Source organism: Anguilla rostrata, chromosome 4 (assembly GCF_018555375.3).
Source record: "Anguilla rostrata isolate EN2019 chromosome 4, ASM1855537v3, whole genome shotgun sequence".
NCBI classification, from domain to species: Eukaryota; Metazoa; Chordata; class Actinopteri; order Anguilliformes; family Anguillidae; genus Anguilla; species Anguilla rostrata.
In genome coordinates this window covers 9,592,106-9,615,367 of record NC_057936.1, presented here as the reverse complement: position 1 = coordinate 9,615,367, position 23,262 = coordinate 9,592,106, and the positions used below count along the sequence as shown (strand labels likewise).

Genomic DNA, 23,262 nt, shown 5'->3' with positions numbered 1-23,262 from the left:
CGGATTGGAAAAAACTCCATCCGCCAGAAAAAAGAAAAAAAAACCTTGTCAGTTCCTCTTTGTCACTGCCCAGCTAATATCCTTCAATTGGTTTTGGTGAATAACCTATATTTTAATGGCTGGAGGTTTTGGTTTCTTCTCAGTTCTCTGGTCCAGCGCTCTGCATCCTGCCTTCAAGTGCTCTGAATTGTTCTTGGTGTGGTGGCTCTGAGTTTCAGTCCGCTGGTTGACTGAACTTTGAAGAATGTCCAGGAGGGTGACCACATATTAACTGGGCGAGAGCTTCAACGGTGATATTCCAATACATTCATTTGGAAAAGAACTTTTAAAATTGTAATTGTTATTATTATTATTATTATTCATTAATGAAATGATTAATTAATACATTTTCACACAGCAACACAGAATTTCATGTTTTTTATGTTTTTGTTAAGTGGTGTTAAGTTGCGTTAAGTTGTGTTAAAAAGTTTGATCCAACACACATTTTTTTATTCAAGATACTTCTCCTGTTGTAATGATGTGTATATGAGCTATGATACTTTTATATGCATTCATACTGTATTTTATGCTTTGCCTCATTTGAAAAGTCATTTCCTCATTTGGGGGACAGTAAAGTACAATTGTATTGGATCCAGTAAATTATAATTGCTTTTGCATCCTAAATTAAATTTACAAAGTAAAACTGATGGACTGAGTGATGAAGGATTGTCTGAACTCCTGATCCTGAGAAACTTTGATCTTTTTTTCCTTTCAATCAGCAGTCAGTTGAGGCCTTGGGAACAAGGTGTGTGGACTCTTTAGCCAATCAGTGACTGAAATGAATCACTCATGCTGAAACACACCAAAACCAACAGACACTGCGGCCCTACAGGACTAGAGTTTGATGCCCATGATGTGTAGTATATGTAAGCACACTTGATAATTTCAGATCCACCTTAGCTGGATATTTGTGCAGCCTATTATAGATGACAAGATTCATTCTAGCTGTGAAGCTGTCTGACCTTTATGTTTAATAAACAAATTGAAGTTTATTAACTAAATTGAATTGTTTTAATTCTTCAAGACTGAAAGAGGCTACGCTCATTAACAACGCTTGATATGGAGAATTTTTAGAAGAGAGTAGTTTCTGGGACCTGGACGGGGGAATACATTCTATTATCTCTATGAACCAGCTTGCCTGAGGACCAATTATAACATTACACACTTGCACAGGTGCTGTGCTCAGAAGCACATTAAGAATCTGCATGCAAATCAGCCAGCAGCTATAGGACAGTGCTGTAACACGGCCACATGTTAATGCTACACACTTAACCATGGTCATCCGCACAGGGTCTGCAGTGTCATAAACCAACCTCAGCTGATCAATGCTACTACCTGGTAGAGGCATGTAGAAGGTTAATAACATATCTTAAGGGCATTAAGGGTATGGTTTAAACAGCAGTTTGAAATAAGATTCCACACAAAAAGTCACACTTAATAACCTGCTCTGCATTCAAATGTCTAAGATTCTAACTGATCTATATCTATCTATTAAGGCTTCCTTCTTCCGACCGGATTTAATAATCTATTTAACTGATGTGCAAATTAACCTTGGCATTCTTACAAAGACACTTTTATGAGTTGCACCTCACACCTTTCTGTTTTGTTTGAGCCAATTTAATTCCAGGCCCAGATTTCATGGTCAATTTTATTCTACCCACACTCAAGGAGCCCGTCATCAATTCTTCAGAACTTTTCACGTCCCCTTTCTTTACTGATTCGCTGCGAAATTGACTATTCAGGTTGCTAAATAAGTGTGACAGCCATAAATTTGCTGCAACGCCCCATGCTTTTGAATATGCATTTTGAGTACTGACCTCCAGCAGTAATTAGTTTTAATCTTTGTTTATCCTTTATAAAATCATACAGCCTCTTTTTCATACCTGTTCTACAATCTCCTTTTTATCTAGTACATGCAATTAAATCCTTGACAAATCTTTCATTTTCATTGACAGTTGACCTCTGCTTTGTGATTCTATATTCTATTCTGAAATTTTAAGAAAATATCACACATTTGTACCAATATACACACACATTACAATGTACATTGGATTTATATGATGAAGAGTATTTGAGTATGAGGTGATGTCTTGAGGCACCCCAAAGGGGAAAATATTACATTAAGTGTTCCAGTGTGTTAAGGTACTACTGTACATGGTAGTCTTGATCTTTGGGAAGAATCGAAAGACATTTCATTACCATCTGTGATTCTCCTTTTCTGTATTGGAACACATTCTCTTAAGGGCTCAACACTGTGCCTTTTTAAATTAATGTACAGCTCTGTAGACCATTTTTAATCACATTTTATGAGGTTGGTCTCTGCTCAGCAGGTCACACGGCTACCCATGGAACATACTCTGGGCAGTTTCCCCAACCCCAACTGTTTTGTGTAAAAAGGCTGCATACTGATCTGGAATCAGTGCTTGTGGATAGACACCGTCTCTCCCGTGCGATGCTGTGTGGGAACATCAATGACGTGACCTTTCCATCCAACCGCCGATCAAAGCCAAGCGCTATGATGACCAGTGTCATTGCATTGTGTTCGCATTTGTGAACAGGTTGGCAAAACAAAATGTTTAGCTTTGTATTGTTCATTGCCTTGTTGTGGAGACCAATGGATGGGCCGTGACTATAATGGTAGGGTGTAAATATCCACTTGGCAGAGGGGGAAATGAAGGCTTCCTGAGCCTCTGTGATTACCCTATTATGGAGAAACATTATACTAAGCCCCCAGCTGACACATATTCCTGTTCTAGCGTCCATTCACTTTGAAACATGTCTTGTCAGAGAGGCTTACTGAAATCTACATAATCCTTTTCATCACAATTAAAGATACCACTGAACAATAAAATTGCTTGCTCTTCGGTTTGTTTCATCTGACATTCAGGAGCTCGGGCACAAAAAATATAGTTTCACTTTACAGGAAGGTCAGGTTTAAAACGTATGTTCTGCAGGAAATGGCAACACTCCACAAGAGCAAGGAACTTTTCCTAGTTATTATTAGCAAGCAGTATAAAGGATAAACTTCCAAATGCTGTATTTAAAAATGCAATTAATCTAAGAACTTAATCTTCCACCGATATGAAATAAGGCAAACTGTGTGTTCGTTAGTAATTTTAGAGACCACTTGATAGGTCCATCCTATTCAATATGTTATATGTCCCATTCATCCATGTAATATGTTACGCTAGATGTTTAGCATACATTATGAAACATATAACATGCCAGCTATTAGTTATTCAGCTGTTGACTATGGAATATCTTGGTGCATATATGTGAATGTGTGTTCTTTCCAGAAATATTCCATAGTCCATAGAGTTTTGAAAATCTGACCTTCTGCCTCTAACATTACTGTCCATGATTTTAAAAAGCATACCTAGTTTTAATAATTATGAAAGATTTTCTTTAGAACAAATAGAAAATATTTGAAGGCTGTAATTGACCCTGGACCCATTTTAACAAGAGTGGTGCAACAGCCTGTTCTCTCACATTTGAATGACTTGCTACATTCAAACAGATTACCTGATTCAATTGAGTTTTAGTCTCAGTTAAAATGAATGGAAATAAATGTGGCTTGTTTTCAGTTGGTGACAAGGTGAAACCACCACTATGAAGAATTTGGAGAATCACTGGCTTAGACCTGTAATAACAAATGTTTTAATTTCCTGATCAGTTGTGTTATTAACTGTGATGTGAATTTGAGATGGAACAGTCATTACTGCTCAAAATGAAGTTTCTTGATTCTGACCATGATCTAAACTAGTTTATTAAAATGGTTGAACTGTAGCTACCTATAAAGGGTGACCACACAAAGAGTCTGGTTAAACTGGGGAAAGCCCCTCTGTGAAATAGTCTTAGTCAACTCAACACAAGATCAATTTTCTCTTAGAGCAGGGACATTCAGTCAACTGACCAAAGACCCTTCCATTAGCAAATCTCCTGGTCTCTGACACCTGCAGGGATAGGCAATGATGACTTCTGAGCTTAATAAGAGACTCTAAAGCTCAAAGGTCACATAATCTTGCCATTTGTAGGTCTGACAAAATTGGCTTTACATATAATTAATGTTCATTTTGCTCCGAATTGTTTGTAAACATTTTTATTTATTTATTTTAAACTGGCCCTAATAAGCTTCAGACTGTTTACAGGCACTGAATTCCGTGATAACATCTTAAGCTCCTTGTTCCAATACCCTTGTCTGGCAGGAACAACACTGCCCAGTCATTCATTTACAAGCAGAGATAAATGTTCAGGCCCTAATCTTTCAGCAGTTAGGCTCACTCTACACACTCCCAGCTTTACTCTCCACCACTGCTCTGAGTCATCCATCTCCCGGACACCCACTGCCCGTTTCCACTACCGGCTTGTAATATCTTTGCCTGGGTTTCTGTGTCCTTACTGCACTTCCAATGATTGATATAATGAGAGAATAGCGGTGGTGGTGGTGGGGAGAGGGGGGGCTCTTACACTGCACCGGTGAGACAGGATGCAAGCTTCTCGCCGTCTTTTCAGTCAGTCTCAAAGTTTGCAGTCTTCTCTGACTGCCGTAGGAATCAAGGTGTTTTTCGTACCTGTCGTGCTGGCCGAGCTCTGGCTTGTACGTTCCCTCACAAGGAAGCCCTTATCGTTTTTCTCTTTACCACACGTTAGCACGCTATCGTGTTTTTTCACACGGTCCCGGATTCTGTACGTTTTCCAGCGTCTTTCAAATGTGGCCGTGCCACACAGTAACTGCCTCTGTACCATCAGTTAGGCTCTGCTCCCGGGGGCTAGCACATAAAGCAATTCAGCAAATGCAGTCACTAAAAATCTTCACTGATCTGCTCCAGACGCATCGGGGGGATGTAACAATGAATGTTATTGTATTGAACTGAAATGGTTTTCAGACACAAGAAACACTACCAACGGAGCAATTTAATTACAAAAAAAGAAAGAAATAATGAAATGTGTGAATCATTTACACAGGGCGCTTTGAAACTCACGCTATCCACTCTATTTTTCTTTACTTACGGTAAGACAAAGGGAACACAATATCCCATTAAATAACGTTTTCACTTCCATTTATTTCATTCACTCTGAAGTGTGGGTTTTCCCTGGATTAAAGTCTGATAGCACTCAAACAGCGAGCGAGTCCCCCCTTTGAAGACAGCTACTGTGCATAACGAGGAGAAAGCAGCACGCCACACTGCCTGGCAGAGGAGGAATTAGAAGGCTAGCGGTGCAATTGTTGAGCGGTGGTGGGATCTCTCCAGCGCTGGATGCAGATAGGAACCACCAGGGTAACGCAGGGAACAGGCAATTGTGATTTATGGGTAGCGGTGGGCTGATAAGGAGGCTTCCTTCATTTTAGCCTTATCAACAACGCTAAAGAAAGGCCACAATTTGCTGCTTTTAAAGGCCCATATGTGACTAATCTCTGCAACCTTGCCCACAATCTGTCCAAGCAAAAACTATAGATCACTCACTTGTCTTGGGCCTAACTTGGCTTTTCCTTCCCCTAGGATAGACCTGCAGAGCAGCAAAATGAAAAAGGAGAAATGGAAGAGAGTGACAAAGCATACAAAAAAAAAAAGATTTTCACACTGGATTTTTTGTCTTCTATTTCTCAGGACTGGCATCAGTTTTACCATAAATCAGCTTCAGTCTTAATCATTAATACTGTAGATTCCTGTAGCGTACCTCTAAGGGAGGATATAATAGAATGTATTAGGATCAGGATATCATTTTTTTCAGTAATTCACACAAGAACAGAAAACAGACAACATGCTATAAAATATCACTCTGTACTATCTCACCTATAACAATGTGTTCTGCACCATCATACTTATTAAAACTCTCCTGTAGCACACAGTATGGTAAAACAGTGTACCATAGTTTCACATTTACATTTAGTAATGCTAAGTTATACATCTACATAGCAAAATGTCAACATTTAAAGCCACTCATTTTATTGATTTCAATCTATAATTAAAGCTATAAACTGGGGTGGCTTTGAATGCTTAAGTTTGGTGTCCGTAAGCACTACCTGGTGGTGCGAGCATAGGTCCTTTTGGAGAGAGCCTAAAAAATCTCTTCCCAAATACCCAAGAGCCTGTGCTTTTATAACTGACCAAAAAAGGCAACTGGTAACAACTGAGTTGACGGCTGATCACATAAGATGAGCATGCCTGTGTATGAGCCTGCTGCTGTCCAAGGTCCTGTAGGCCTCCCTGGCTGTGGGAGGGAACAGACACAGCTTACAGCAGCCAGAGAAGTCCTCGCTGTCCATCTGGCACCCCTCCTAGTACCACAGACTGGAAAATTATTTTACAAATGCATTTTACACCTATGTAACGTACGCTGCTCATAAATGCACTTGAAAATCTGAAATGAGAGAACATTGTATACGATCATGAAAATGTTCCTCAGAAAAATAAAACATCTTACCTGCTCAGACCTACTTTACCTACAAACTAGAGGCTTTAGAATACCCCTTTGATAATCTATATTAATCACAGAAAATAATTACACACTAGAAGTGGAGACTTCCATTGATTTATTGACTAGGGTATGAATGAGGGCCATATCTGATCAACATTCTTTAAGCCTTTTCGCTATATATTGTCAAAAGGGCAGAAAATACTACTGTAATCGCAAGGCTTGGGTTATATACAAATACATTTAATTAAGAATGAAAGACACCAAATAACCAAAATTAAGTAATACAGGAATTCAGATAGAACAAAACACTACCCGACAGACCCATATGGTTAAACCGTACAGAAATGTAAAGATAATAAAGAGTAAAGGAAGATCTGTAGAATAGCTATTGTGGGACAGATAACCTTTCTTGTAAACGAGGATGAGCAGCAGTGGCACTAAGTATTCATTTTGTTTTTCAAGAAAGGTTTGCACTTTAACAGCCCACTAAAATAAACTTAATCTTTAAGAAAAAAAAAAGATCGAAAATGAAGAAAAAGTATTTTTCCATCTGCAGACAATAATTCAAACGCCCAGAATATAAGATGTGAAATGCCCTGCTGTAAAGATATATAATTACTCCAGACTTTTCACTTTGTTATGACACAAGAAAATCTGTCAAACTTACCCTATTGTATTTGCATAGCGTATATTTGTATTTCCATAGTGTGAGTTCTAGCAACATCAGCTGTCCCTGCTGACCGGGCATCTCCATTCCTCCCGGTGGTCTGGCCCGCAGTTCACCCCCATTCATTTTCAAGAACTCACAAAATTAATTGTTTTAAAGGGCAAACTAACTACAGGGGATAGTAGATCAATAAAAGTGAGTACCGACATCAAGCATTCCATGTTTTCAGGTTTAGGTTAGCTATAAATAGAAAAACTATTTTCAGATTGGCTATTGCGTAGAAATGCATCAAGCCGTAGTTAGATTTTTTTTAATGCACGCAGCCATGTGAATAATGTAATCATGCTCAAGGATGTATTGCTTAGTTGAAGAGGCAAAACTTTTTCCGAATGTTCTTTTTCTATTATAAGGCAATAAAACCTCAAAATTACAGAGGATATTTTAAAAGAAAACAGGGACTGATAAATTAAATTTTTTTTTTACTTAATTTTTTAATTGATCTATTATCCTCTGTAGTATTCACACTATGCAAATACAATGGCGTAAGCTCCATAAAATTACATGTGTGATGCCACAGTGAAATATCCCTTTAAAAATGAGTCACACTTTGAATGACCCCAGCACACAGAATGAAGTCCTCGGGAATGGTGCTCCACTTAACAGCAGCATACACGTTGCCAGGCGGATTAGCTCAGTATCCAGTTACAGCAAGGGAAGTTTGGACCTTGGCTTCACGTAAAAGACAACAGGATTCACGGTTTTATAAAAAATAAAACTTATTGTACCACTTCAAAAAAAATTGCCTGGTTCTGGCCTGACTACAAAACACAAGTCCGATAATATATCGGAACGTTATCAAATCAGAATTCAAGTTTAACAGGGGAGAATGACTGAAGGCCATTCTTCATCAAAGTAATCTATGGTTATATGCATACTACAATACGCACAAAGTGATAAATGATAGCTATAATGTAAGCAAAAATCTATAAACATGGTGGCACACAAAATGGTGGCACACATGCCAGTTTGTTGAGATGCTTGAGTAGTCATTAGTGTATAAAGGTGAACAGAAGTGGGGAAATTGCCTTATGGTACACCTTTGCTGGTGACTATGAATGAGGAGTACAATATGGGTTGGATTTGGGTTTGTCAAGACTTTCATATATGCTGTGTAGGAGAAACATAAGAGCATCTTCTTTGCTTTAGCCTGCTTTGTATACTTTGTAGATGTTTTGGTGTCTTGAGAAAGGTCTGACAGGACAGTTCATTCAATGCTTCACCTGAACAATATCAGGCCAATCACCCTGTTATCGCTTGTGTTCCTTGGTTTGGGGATTTTGGCTATGACAGCTATGATGGCAGATTTCTACTTGAGGGGGATGTGGCGTTGATCGGTCTGTTGATATGGCTTAGTTGGGACCGACACGCTTCCAGAACCCTCTCCCCACAGCTCAACTAGGCTGACATCTTCTCTTGTATTGATTTTGTCAAATGACCACACCAGATGTTCCATTTGACACACTCACAGGACACTTTGATTCAATGTCTGGCTGAGAGGATTATGCTCTGCCTTCAGATTTGGCATTTATAAATGGTATAGAGTTCTGGACATCTACAGTCCCGTAGGTTTTTCCTCCAAGTCTAACAAAGCACACCTTATTCAACAGCTAATTAGTAGAATCAGTGTTTCCAAATTAGGGTTGAAATGAAAACCTAGTCATTTCATCACTATCTAGCAACTCCTGAGGGTAGATCGGGTGGATCCTGTGGACTTAATGTTAACTAGAATGCTCAAACATGCTCAGAATGGTCAGTTGCATCAAAATCCATGACAAAAATGCCACTTCACCAGTGCAATGGCTCACCACAAAATAAAACCCTTACATTAGAGAGGATATTCAGATAAACATTTTGAGAAGTTATGGAAATGTTTCATTCTGTTTGAAAGCATATAGAACCAGAAGAGCTGTGGTTTATACTGCATTGAGGTTGTGCATGCACTTCTATGTTGATGTGAATCAAATAAATATATATTGTTATATTATAAAATAGAGGCCTGTGCAGGACTGTTTTTCACATCCCCTGCCTGCCCACAATAGCAACATTAAATTCTACTCCCACCTGTGCTACTTTATCTAACATCCGCCCCCGGCCTTATAGTCATTCCCACCCACATCCCGCAAAATCAATTTACTAATGTTCCGATAACATGGTTCTATTCTACATACCACAGTAGCCTAATACAATTACAAACATGAAAATGCCTTTATTCAGCATAATGAATAAGGGTATTGCCTATTAAACAAAACAAGACAGGATATTTGGTGTACAAATAATAATTTACCGCTATATAAAAAACAGACCTTTATGTTTTTAAATAGCCAAAGTTAGAGAAGGATGTTCGAAGAAGAATAAGCAACAAATCTTTAATTTTAAATAAAACCAACCAGAGTCAAGTATTTATCTCCCCTGAGTAAACAGCTTGTCTATAACTTTATTATCAAATTGTGTCAAGTAAGATCATGCATTGATTTCTATTCTTATATGTATTAAGGGTCTAACTAGGTTGAAAATAGGACTGTAGCCCCATTTGTTTGGCAGAAAAAGGCATGAGTTCATCCATTATAGCCTATGGGGAAATTGAGAGGTGCACTGGACACCATATTGGTTTCTGTAACTTTGGCAATAGAAGCAAGCAGTGATGTCCGTTCCATATCATAGATTTCAGTTGCCGAATGTTGGAGGAAGTGGAACATAGCAACCATTTCTAAGCTGGGACTGGTGGACTGTCAATCATAGATTTGCTAACAGTCAATTGGTCGCCTGAGACGTGCATGTCCTTTAGTCATTGGCTGAAAAGTAAGCACAAGAATACATCGTTCTGTGAAAAACATGAATGAGTATCCCCTTATCTCCTTTTCTAGATGGTCAAAACATAGTTTGTTCATTTTTATATTAATTAAATAGTAAATGATTTTGGGATGCTGGGACCCACAGCTTTGGGACCCACAGCTTTTTTACTGACCACCTCCTCCCACCCACAGTAGGTTAAATATCTCCTGCTGCCACACAGGACCCGAGGGAATCCCGCCCCAATGCAGATCTCTATTGTGAAATGACAAATTCATACTTCGAACATCACCACATCATTGTGTAGTTCAAATTAGAGTTTAAAATATCTAGAGTTTAAGGGCTAAAGTATTTGAAAGGTCGTTCTCCAATGGCACTCTATGTGAGTGTAGCTGTAGTCTGCACCGTGAAAAGAAGCAGGTGGTGTAATCACGTGCTCCAGAAGAGAACTGTGGATGTCCACACTCTCCCAAATTGGTAGCGAGGCCCACACATTGAATACAGTAATCTAATTACCTTCCAAATTAGGGTGGTAATGGGATATGTTCAGACCCAGGTTGGGTGCCAAAACTGTACTTTACTGTACTTTCGTTTACACATCACTGAATATCCAGTTCACAGATATTCGCGTAGTTTGATTTCCAATACACACTTCACCATCAAAACACACTTTGATATATAAATTCAAGATTTATTGGAAAATGGCATTTAAAATATTCATTAAAAAAAATTAAAAAACCCAACCCTTATGTTGACACTATGGCGAATGGAGCATGGTGATTTGGGCCTTCTGGCACTAATGACTCATTCTTTAGTGGGACATGCCACCCAGGAGGATAATAAAATAAGGAACACCACTTGTGCTTTCTTTTGAACAATTACCCATCTGATGGAGTATCAGTGTTGTGTCATAGTCGATTTTTATTCAACGCGAGCGGCCGTTAGCTAAAGAGGAAGTGGAGGTGTGTGTACGTGGGAGAGCGCACCTGGTGAAGTGCTACGGCAAGCCTGTGAGGATGCAGATTAGCACAGGTCTGCTCCAGCATGAAATTATTACTCAGAGGTGGGGGCTGGGTCAGACCAGACCTCTCACACAACCACTATAGAAATAACAACAGTTGCAAGGATATGTGTATATCATCTTGTTTACTATATTCATTTGGATGTGCTTGCCACCACATCCTTAAACAACAGTCAATTATTATTATTATTTTTTTTGTGAATTGTTTCCAGCTTTTACTGATGTTAATCAATGGGTTTTGCAGTAAAAGCATCCACCCTTTTCAAGATGTTGGTGAAACCAGTGTTTTTTCGAAAATTGGTACATTGATGGAAATACATATGGGATGACTTTGTGGGGGGGGGATGGGGGAGGGTTGAGATAAGTCACTGTGTTTGTTGCTGCAAGATAAAAATGGAAAAGCTGGGGAAATTAAATATTAAATCACTTGCAGTCTACTCTGTGCTTCAAACAACTGTGTAGTAAATATTTAAAATATGCTCTCTTGTAAATTACTGTCGTCCAACATGGTATCCACATAACCAACTAACTATCTTAAAGGTCAACTTAATTAATAAAACATATGGGCCTGTAAAAACTAACAAAAATATTTACTGTGCTATGATGGTACCATACATTCACATTCTTTTGTGAGAAACATAAGATACATAAGATTTGGTATTTGAGAACAGTTCATTCTTCCTTAAAAAATAATGTCACATACAAGCCCACATTTATTAATTAAAAAATTTGGTTGGTAGGCAAATTTAAACCATGACTATTTAGTAGGGGAAAAACACCTATTAGGAATATAAGGAAAATCTTTGTCCATGTAATAACACTATCAATACTGTACTTGTGTAAATATATCAAATTTCTAATTGAATGTGGATGAATAAGCCATTAATAATTTACAGAATTAGGGATTAGTGTCTCGGTAAGCTTCTGGGTCAATCAAAGGTGTGCTGATGGAACATTGAGCATTCGGTAAGTAAAACATCTCACCCCATACTGTTTCTGAGACGTAAAATATATTCAGTGTTGTGTATCTTCAGGGAAAAGTGTTATCATTTCTTCTCAATATTTTCTTTAAATGAAAAAAGGTATATTTATTTGGAGTGCCCTTGCGTGTCTACATGTAATACAAGTTTAATTAGTTTAGGGAAGGTGGAAGTTTATTTTTTTTCATTCTTTGGTATTCATGAGGCTCAGCGATCTGACAAATGGAATTTTTCAGCTTCGGAGCATCTGTGTGGATTGTATCGCTCACCTTATTCTGACAGATAATCCCGTTTAAATATCCTGCCTGATTTATGCAGGCCAGGTAGGTAAGGCCCCCCACTGCCTTTCAGCTGCATGCACGTGTGCACACACACACACACACACCCACACAAAGAAAAAACACACACACAATTCTGAGATGCAGACAAAATATATTCCATGGGCAGAGAGAATAAGTGATTGAACGTGAATTAAAATTTATTAAGCAACCTTCAACATGCATTTAACATGCACCATTTAGTTGGCATCAGAAACACAGCCTCGGCATATTTTCAGTATGTGCGTGGTGGGGGACACAGCTGCAAGTATTGTACCATATTTAGGCATTTTAAAAAAAGATTCTTCAACCACTGGCACCCTCAAAAACAATGGAACAGAGTTTCCACTCACATGCATATACAAAACTGTACAAAAAACTGACTCAGCAGCGAGCTAGAGAAAGTTTTACTGCTGCTATTCTGTGTTAAAAAAAGGAAGATGGATTGGCTTAAATAGGCAAAATACTAAATATATTGATTGGTTGCTGGTGCAGATTGTGCTCCCTCCTCACAGATTTGTTCCTCAGTCAGAGGCCAGGGCTGAACTGTGCTCAACTCCTGCTCCCCTAACACACCATGTCCTGGTTTACTCTCCGTAGTTCAGAGTCGTGCAACTGTGGGATCGCTGGTTCTGTCAATTTGTGATGTCATGCTAAATAATCGACCACAAGATATCCTTTGTGCTAGGTCAGTTACATAATTGAAGGGAGGGTCAATAAAATTAAATCAGAGCTCTGATTGGATCAAAGTACACAGGCATTGGAAGTTCAAATATTGCCATTCCCCATTCCCCTTCTCTATCCTGGCAGCCTTTAAATGTTTGACTTCCTATCTTATTTTTGTTGCCACCCATTGGGGAATTCCCCAGTCTATTCCCACTCATCTCCTGATGCAGTGCCTGGAAGGAGTATCCCCCCCCCCCCCCTGCCCTCTTGCACTCCCCCAGCACAGTCTGGATGGAGTGGGAGGCCTCTCCTCTGGGTCGGGACCCATCGGTCACAGGCCCGCCCCGCTCACCCCAGCCATTCAGGCAGTTGTTGCTGCATTTCCCCCTCTTTCCTTGACGTCCCTGCCTGCCTGCCTGACAGACAGATGCAATCTTGTGTACATCTTTGGGTCTGGGCCACTATCAGCCCCAACAAACAATCCTGCTCAGCACACAGGCTGCAAATTTCGCCTGCCTCTTTCTTAAGATAAGGGCACTATCAGTGACTGAACATATTTTATGTATGAAATGCAGCCCCGACAAGCAGTCAAGCATTAGGTTTGTTTAAATAGATGATTTTTATCTGAGATTCTTTCAACACCACATTTGACATTGTTCTGTATTTTTTTTCTGCCCTCTTAATATATGACTTATTCCCTCTGCTGCTCCCTGGAGTGGTTCCAATCTGGAAGTTGGTTAAATGAATATAGCGTATTAATTATTTTAGGGGCCTCTTTCCCTGTCACTGCTCTTGCCCAATTGCTAGTCTTTTTCATTTACAAGTCTATTTTGGTAAACAGGCTGGATGATTATTTGGCAGAGACACTGTGCCTCACATAAAGATGGAAGCATGAGAATGACATTGTATGCCTTTGTAGGTTATTGTCTAGGTCAGAAATAGACTGAATTCACATGTAGTTTTCAAGTATCAGGAGCCTGACATTTGTGTCAGCTATATTTTCATATATCAGAGCTTTGCCATGACACATGTCTTAGATTCCATAATGCCTTTGATGAATGTTAAATTGTATTATTGAACAAGCTAAATAACAAGCAGACAAAGCACCACTTTCTGTGGAACACAGATCATATGAGACAAAAATTATTTTTTTTTTAAAGTTCAAGTTCATGCACACTGTGCAGGTGCAGCAGTCTCTCTCAGCATGCCATGCCCTTGTGACCCCTTGTATGGACACATTTACCATTTAGCCATTCACCTCCGCCTCATCTCTTTACACACTCTTCCTCCTAGCCTCATTGTTTACAAGCATGTAATGGCGGGTTTTATCGGAACCCTTGGAGGGGGCCCGGCCCCCCCTCCATGCGAGAGGATAACGGGGTATCCCAAGGGAGGCGGGTGCACACTGATCATTACCATAACAAGCCGGCGTGTTTCTGAAGATAGACTTGTTCACAGTGGGTCAGGGCAGAGGGAAGGGGGGGCTGTTTTATTTCAATAACAACAGCCAGACACAGGCCCATCTAGTCAGGCTTTAAATCAAACACTTGGGCTTGATGGAGCGATAAGTCACAGATGCTAGCACCAAAAGGAAGGAGTGACCCCCTTGACTTTTTATTTCTACACGTCACTGAGCAAACAGGAGGAGACTCCAGACAAGCCACTGAGCACTGGGACCTCCCATTTGGTCTTGGCCTGCAAGCAAAATGACTCAAATTAATAATAATTTTAAAAAACTCTATTTGTCTGTTTGTTTATTAAATGGTTGTGCAGGGCTGTACAACATAGCATACAGTATATAGCAACAAATTGTTTAAAATAATAATAATAATGAGCGTAAGTGCAGTCACTGGCTGCAACTACCATGCAGTATATTCCAATGCATATCCTACAATGAATAAGAATGTCAAAACAAAGAAAGGAGATACAACTTTAATCAAGAAAATGATGCATTTGCAACATGGCAAGATGGGTGGGAAACTGAACGTGTAACCAAAAGGTTGCCTTTCAATGACTTCTGTCCTCCATGTGAATTTCTCAGTCAAATATCTGGCCATTGGAGTGGTACAGTTGTCATTTTGTGTGAATCTGACTGCAGAGTGATACACCACAATTATAAAATCTCTTGATTATTTTTGGGGGGGTAGCATTTTGGCTGTCATACAGAATTCCTCAGATCACCATAGTGATTAACAGGGACCTTTACTGGTCCTGTTTATGTTGCACATTTGCATTGCTCTATTGTGAACACAACAGGAAGCCATCTTGTTGATTGCCCGTGGATTTCTATTTGAGGGTAAAATAAAAGCTACAGTGGGAAGGGAGGGGTATTAGCACATTAGGACAAAGCAGTGTTTGCTTCAGAGTCACTCACCCGTATCCCCAGAGAGACGAGTGTGAAGCGTTCTTCACACAAGCAAAACACACAGCACAAATCTGGACTCATCTCTAGTTTACACAGGTAATCCACAGCGGCAAATTGTTATGCAAACCTCCAGTTCAAATAGCCTTGGTCACATTTCATAAAGTTGTTCTAAACCTCAGCTTTGTTACATAGGCTAAATGTGGCTTAGCCGTGGCTGGGCCCTAGCAGGAGGGGGCTGTTGTGGGCAACTGTAAAGGCTGTAAATAGGCAGTAACATTTGCAGTGGTAATCCTCTGCACAAAGGAGAATTGCCAGAGATTACGAACCAGTTGTTTGACAGAGAATTTTCAGCAAAACTGAACTTTCCATAACCGGAGGGAATTCTCCATCGCACAGTATAATGTAACTGATAATGACTTAACACAGGCACTGAATCAAATATTTTTTTGACGATGAATGAAAAAATATAATTTTGAGGAAGAACATGTAAAGTGAAAATAGCATATAATTCACATAGCATTATAACGTGTTGTATGTAGTACAGTTCTTTCCGTAGGGAGGGAGCTAACATATGTCAATTCTAGTTCACATTTTATCTGTTTTTTTCCCCCCTAAATTTCCCAGTCTGCAATACCCAATCAAAAGATAAGCCTATGCCATTGCTGCAGTGTCCGCTGTAAAGTCAGGAAAGTACCGGCCAGCTCACACATTCCTCCAAAATGCCAGCCACTGGTTCTTTTGACTCCGTAGTCCACTGGCTGAGCTACACAGCAATTGGGGTGGGACTGCACATCCGTCCGGCACATCGCATAACTGAGAGTTAGCTCTTTAACCAGGGAATTGGAACAAATTATTTTTTCCTTTTGTTTCATTCATGGCATAATAATATTTCTGTTCCAGCATTCAGCCAATGTAAATAAATGGAATAATGGTTAGAACAAGATAAATAAAAAAACAGATAAAATTTTCATGATGATGTCACAAAGGGGCAAATACTTTTTCACTGCACTGTACAGCTCAAAAAGCAGCTAGGATATTTTCTCAGAGAAGATTACTGTGCTGTATGCTACCGTCTTTAATAGTGACTCTTTAACCCAGGGTCTCAACAGCCAAAACAAGTTGACACCTTGCCCTCAGTGACACCCAACCAATGAAGTGGCAGACCAATGTGGAGTCAGTTCCCTGCTTATGCAAGCTAGGTCTTTTTGAATGATTTTCAATGAGGGAGATTTTTTTTTTTTTTTGCTTAGGGAGTGAAGCAGTGAGAGAAGTAGAGAGAGTAAGATACTCTACCACAGCCTATAGCCTTGGGATGAATAGTAGATAGAATCTGTTTCATTTTCAAATCGGTCTCTCTGCACTTGGCTGAACCTACAATAAAAGTTATTGTAATTGTGAAGCGAGAAGGCAGGATCAATATAACTGTGAAAAAAGGAGGTCTGGGCTTATGTTCAATGCTGTTTAACTGATATTTAATATTTTCTGCTTTCTCTCTCTTTCTATTCCTTTGTCCACACTAAAATACTTCAAAAAGAATTCTAATGAAGTGGAAATTAAAAGGAGTGTAGATTGGGGTTGGAAAAAGAGGACTCTAATCCCGCTATCTCTTAATAATTCAAAGTCTCTTTTATTTTCTGAATAAAAAGCAGAATTAATCCGGCACTGTGAAGCTGTCCTCTCTTCTTGCTGTTTAAATAAATCCCCGTTTGTACATTAGACGCGAGGAGGCCGGCTCTGGCTCATTGCCAAGCTCTGTGTCAATTCCCTCCTGCCTTCTTCTTTTCTCTCACAGATTTTTTTCCCGCTCTTTTTCTTTCTGCCAAAGGGGGACCTGGGAGAGAAGCTGTGCCACCAGAGACCTGCTATCTCCGGAACCTGTTCAATAGAGAACCCTATCACAGGCGAGTAAGACCACTTACTGTGAAAGGCACCCTTATGGAGGTATTAGGAAATTGTAAAGCCTAATTATATTATTATCAAAAGGAAAAAAAGAATGACTGACCAATTTGTTACAACTTATAGTACCTTTTCCTCTTCCGTGTGCAAAACTTTATATTTTATTGTTTTATTTGTTTAAAAACATGCACTTGTTAGTTTTCAGTTTTCAAAGCATACACAATATCACACAAAGCAATGATGTGATACTTTAATAGCAATTTAATTTGGCCATGTATATATGTTAATGACATAGTATAGTTTAATATGTTTTTTTTTTTTTTTATTGAAATGCTTAAAAACAGAAAATACAACCCTGGGTGAAAATCAACACCTGGTATGAAATTATAGTTACTTGAAAAATACCCACACTCTGCAAAAGCAAAACCTTTCATTTTTAAATAAACGCATATATTTTCTCCAAAAATGTAGATTAAAACAGCTGAGGCTTTCTACAGGCAAAGAAAACTGGTTTTCAAATTGGTGCCATGCTTTACAGGAAAAACATGCTAATTGAATGGGAACAACTGAAAATCATTGTGAAGAACACACGTTTGAGATGGGATCACAGGGGTAGCATCCTTTTGCGTACGATTTGAGAACAGGCCCCAGCAAGAGGAGGCCTGTGTTCTCCAATTGGTTCACCATCTTAAACAGCTCAAGACTAAGTAGGTTTGGAAGCCTCTCTGTGGCAGCTCTCAATCCTGGCTGTGAACTTCCCCTATCATTGTCTGCATGCTCAAGAGGCATTCACAATGGCTGCCTTGTCTGGGCCTCTGGATTGTCTGTTCCTTCTGCGTTCTGTCACTGCGCAGCAGCAAGATCAGAGCAAGGCTGTCCACTCAGAGATAGAGCATAAACTAGACGCTCTGGAATCTATGATTCTGCTCCCGATCCTGGATCAGTATTCTTCTTTCCCATTTGTGGTTGAAGATTTTCAGAATCACTTTCTCACCTTTTTATTCATGCATCCCTTCTTTGGCTAAGGTTCCACACACTTGTGTTGGGAAGATATTCCTCCTTGGATGACGAGGAATCTGCACGACAACAAAACAATATCCATCAAGTCGCTTTATTTCTGTTTTTTACAGAAAGCAGCCGCTGAACAGACTGAGGAGCAAAGTCAAGTCAACAAGCACACAGATGGAAAATTTACAGAATGGATGACATAGAACAGGCATTCTGCAATGGGCCATAAAATTTTTCAGATGTAACAAGACATTGGTCATAGGTGTAAGGGGAACATTCTTATCCTCACTCTGAGCCAGGCTGCCCAACACCACTGTAAGAAACTGATAGGTGTCCGCTGAGGACGAGTCAAGATTTGGCGGACAGGCCTGAAATGAGATTGACATGCTTACACAGGCAGGGCACGGTCTATTTAAAACCCAACACTTGCTTTTCATGAAGCTGTATGGCTCCTTGCAGCAATCTGTACTTTTTACGTTATCAAATGATAAAAAAAATACAGAAAGGGAGAAATATCACAGCACCATAGGGGATATAAAGCGGTGTCTGAAGACTGTTGCTACCCAAAGGCAAAATAAAGTCATTCCTGAAAGATGTTCAGCATTTTTATTTATATATCTCACTCACTCTGTCTCTCAATATAAGGTGTGTTTGGTTATTATTATGCTGGGCAGATGGGGGTTGGGGGGTGTCAAATTCTTGCATTAGCGTCAGTGTCTGACTTCAGGCACTAAGCAATGATACTTTATTCCAACCATTCAGCAGACCATTATCACCTTCCTCCCCCATTATTCCCCTCCAACCTTATCGTCTGTAGCATCTCCTCCATTGCTGGCTGGCACAGGGGGAGGTGTGTGTGTGTGTGCGTGCGGCATGTATGGGGTGACAGTGGAAGGAGGTTCCCAGTGTGTAATTGTCCTGGCGAGCACTCGATAGCACCTTGAACCAACCAAGCAATCTGGAAAGCACATGGTGAAGGAGGAAATGTGCCTGTGGCAACAGCAAGCCTAATAGGAACTCTTTTCTCCCAGAGATAAATGGAAAGTTCCTTTTATTTATGGTCGGCTGCTGTTTGGGACTGAGGCTATTAAAGCACATCGGTGCTATTTATCCATCCAAAAAAGATTCGTCCGGCACAGGGCTGAGGGCAAGAGAGGGGAGGGGAGAAGCACAGAGGAGGCCAGTGAGCGGGAATTGACAAAATCAGAAGGTCAAACCATCTAGTTTTTTTTCTTCTCTTCTCCTCAGACCTTCATTCTTTCCCTGTTTTCATGTTTTCTACTTCTCTCAGCTCAAGAGAAAGGAAGATGTGGCGTCACAAATGGGAAACTATTGTGACAGATTTATTTTCTATGGAAACTTGAGCGAAAAAAGCTGTTTCTGAAAAAATGTAGTTGAAATTTCGATTATGTGAGGATAAGCTGTGCAGGTTTAATCACCTTTTTCCATTGCTGTCATGAGGAAATGAAAGAGAAAAATATCTTACGAGAGCATAAAACACGAGTGATTACTTCTGAAACAATTAATATTTTTACAGCTCACTCAAGACTCTGTCCCTGCAGTTTCACTCTTTTGAGGATGTGTGGGGTAAAGCTCGGTAAGGACAACCTGTCAACTACAGTTACCACCACAAGATATCTACTTTTGCCATTATTCCCATAATTATTAAACAACAGACTAGGAATTATTGTGGGTCCTGACAGTCATCTTCCTTCTGCTCTGAAGGCGTCATGTGATATTCTTTCTCTCTCTCTCTCTCTCTCTCTCTCACAAACACACACATAAGCTAAACAGTGATTTCCATATGAACAACAATAGTGACCACAAGTGCCTTATCTACCTGTCCGTATTCAGAGCGACAAATAATTCATTCACCGCATGAGTATCCATGTCCAGACAAGGAATGTCAGTTCAATGGCTGCATTTGGGAAGGAACCTAGCTAAGGTAGAAGAAGTCAGGAAAACACAGCTGTTGAATGGCTCACTGTTCACACGCGATTCAATTAGGACTTCATGCATGGAGGCCTGGCTTTGGTGTTCTCTGTGGCAGAATTCCTCGAGATCTGGGAATACTAATGAGGATGGTTTTTGTAGCTCCTATACCTACTGGAAGCATGCAGTGCGAATGTCAACATGCCAGGGGTAATTACATGAGGGGCGTGATCCATTTGGGTGAAATTCACCCCCAGCAATTCACTTGGCTCTTCTCACTGGCAGGGGAAAATGTGCTTTCTTTTCATTGATGCTTTTCTTGAGAGAATGCTGGCTGGCTGCATTGGAAGCCACTTACTGTAATAGTTGGTGGGAAATTCTGTGTACAAAACAACAGTCCATGGAACCAGTTCAGTCCTTCGGCGCATACAGGTCTGCAAAGCATTTTTTATATCGCCTGCACCCGTGATATGGCGAAAGAGTGAGATGTGACAATGGCCACTGTGTTTCTCCTTCATGCTGTTGTTCTGATCGCATTTGGAAGGAAGGAAGGAAGGAAGGAAAAAAAACAAAAAAACATGGAAGACAACTGCCAGACAAGTTGCAAGTCCACACTGTCAAGATGGTTTGAAATTCTATTAACGGCGAAGAAGAAACAAGTCATCACTTAAGGTAACTGGTAGTGCTAGTAATACTGAAGTGCTAATTAAAATCAAATTGAAACCATGAGGAGCTTCCTGGAGTGCTTAGCTGAAGCCATGAATTCATATTATTTTGGAAGAAATGAAAGAGAACATTAATATATAATGTATGCACACTCATCACCTTCAAACATTAAATGCACTTCAGCTAGACAATTATGTTGAACAAAACAGCTGGTCTCTCTTATGCGACCCATCAGAGCAGTGGGTGGTACATACAGCCATTTGCAAAATTGGAGTTACACGTGGCTGCATTAGACCAGTCTCCTGTGCATTCCCCTGCAAATTAGGTAGCTGACCATGTTACTGCCTCCTGGGCATTCTGGATGAGAACGAGTTAAGAGGGGCGTCTGCCGGATCCCAGGGTACGGCTACGAAAAGGAAAGGAGGTATGAAGGAGGGATAATAGATGTTCCTGGGGGCAACCCTCTGAGGAGGAGGAGGGAGGGGGAACAGGCACATGTAGATGAGGAACGAAGCGGGTCAGTGCCACAACCGTCTGCTGGCGAGCGCCCCGACTCCAGGAGTTTTAATTTCTGCTCGGTCATGCATTTGAGCAAGCTGAAGGTTGGCAACATCATGAATGAAGAAGTCCCTCTGACCAAGAACAGTGAAATTTCTGGACTGTCTCTATCTCTCGCAGCTCTGTCTCTCCCTCTCTTCCTTGTCCCTCTTCCGCTCTCAACATATCATTCTCTCTATCGCTTACCTGATCTCTCTCTCTCTCTCTATATATATATATATATATATATATATATATATATATATATCCTTCTTGCATTGCCTCCCCCTATAGACCATGATTCATGTTTTTTTGCAGTAAATAGTAGTAAGATAATACGGCCTTATGTTAGTGCCATTTCTTGCATGCTGCAAAAGACCTCACGTGTGGTTTAGCAAAAGCAGCGCAAATTTAGCAGGACTCTGTGCAGCACTTTCGCTTTTCCTTGATAATTAAAATGTCTTAATTAGCCACCCTCCCATTAGCTCTCTAACGTTGTTACACTGCTCTCTGCAGGTTTGAAATCCCTGCCTGGCACAGGGAGAGAAATTAAAAACTGGTATTTTTATGTGGCACGTACTGTAGCCATTGTGCTGATGCTGAATTGATATCACAGTTTTTTTTCTGCTAAGGGTCTTCAAATTAACAAAGTAATCTCTATCAATCAATTGCAAAAGCTTTTTGAGCTTTCTAAAACATACTGCATCATTATATACCTTCACATTAATTACAACAAAAACGGTATCACAATTGTTGTAAATGTTACTTGAAGTGGCAAGAGCCACTACTACAGAACATATAGTTATAGATGAGGCATGATGTACAAAAAAGAAAAATTATTAAACTGAAGAAAGTCTTAAAAGATTACCAATACAATTATAGATTCAAACTTGTTGGCCTCTTTTTCAGTTAAATGATTAATGACCTTCTCTCTAAGCATACAGAAATATCCTAAGCACAGCAACTATTATGTGGCAGATTTGGGTTTTTTTTTGTTTTTTTTTGCTCCTTTCACAGTGCAAACCAATCGTTGAAAGGCAGGGTGAGCTTCCCCACTGCCCCGGGACCTGTCCAAATTGTAATCCTATTCCTCTGTTTATCAAAAAGAGAGAGAGAGAGCAGAGAGAGAGAGGCATTGAGCTGACGGCCTGATTGTGATGTTCCCGTCTGATAGCTGAGCTACCCTTATCCATCAATTCCACCTCGCCCTACCCCCCCCCCCCCTTCTACCCCAATGCAAGCATACACACCCCCCCCCCTACACAGACAAAATCCTCCAACCACAGTGCAGTTGCGGACTGCTCCTGCACACACACACTAACAAAATAATCACTGTACACCTCTGACCCCTTTATCAAGTCTCACTGTTAATCCTCATCTCGCCGCTCAATGCGGAGCGCAATCCTAGGATCCCACAGTACCTGCAGGTAGTCCTTTGGTTAAGTAGCCCAAGGTGGAGGCTCCTGTGATAAACATGACACAAAGAAACCTGCGGACAGCAACTGCAGCTGCACCACAGGGCCCAAAATAATCAAGGTCCACAGTTGTGGACAGGCAGCAGCACCCCGGTTATAAATCAAGAGTCCCCAATTTTAGCATTCTTTCATTGCTGAATTTTTCCAGGAGTTACGCTAAAAAGGGGGAATACATGACCCATTAAAACCCTATTAATCACATCCGTAAATGGCATACTAATTTTCTCTTATTAGAATACCATGGTTTTTAGCGATGCAATTATGAGAATTAACCATGCGTTATGCAAGCAGCCCTCATGTATCGCTCGTACATCAACTGGTCTCTTACATATAAAATAGACCTGAGACAGAGTCTCAAAAGCCAAGTGGACTTTGGTCAGTATCTATTGCATATCAACTGAACTAGGCTGTGTCTCTCACATA

The 23,262-nt window shown here is 40.2% G+C and overlaps 1 long non-coding RNA gene across 1 annotated transcript in view; it reads right to left on the bottom strand.

The window, feature by feature from the left end:
• Positions 1 to 17,510: 17,510 nt before the first annotated feature.
• The window catches only part of LOC135254271 (uncharacterized), a 65,379-nt gene continuing 59,627 nt past the window's right edge, over positions 17,511 to 23,262 (bottom strand). Inside the window, exon 4 of the long non-coding RNA XR_010329800.1 lies at positions 17,511 to 18,297. This is a non-coding gene — a long non-coding RNA (uncharacterized LOC135254271). The remainder of the gene's footprint in view (positions 18,298 to 23,262) is intronic.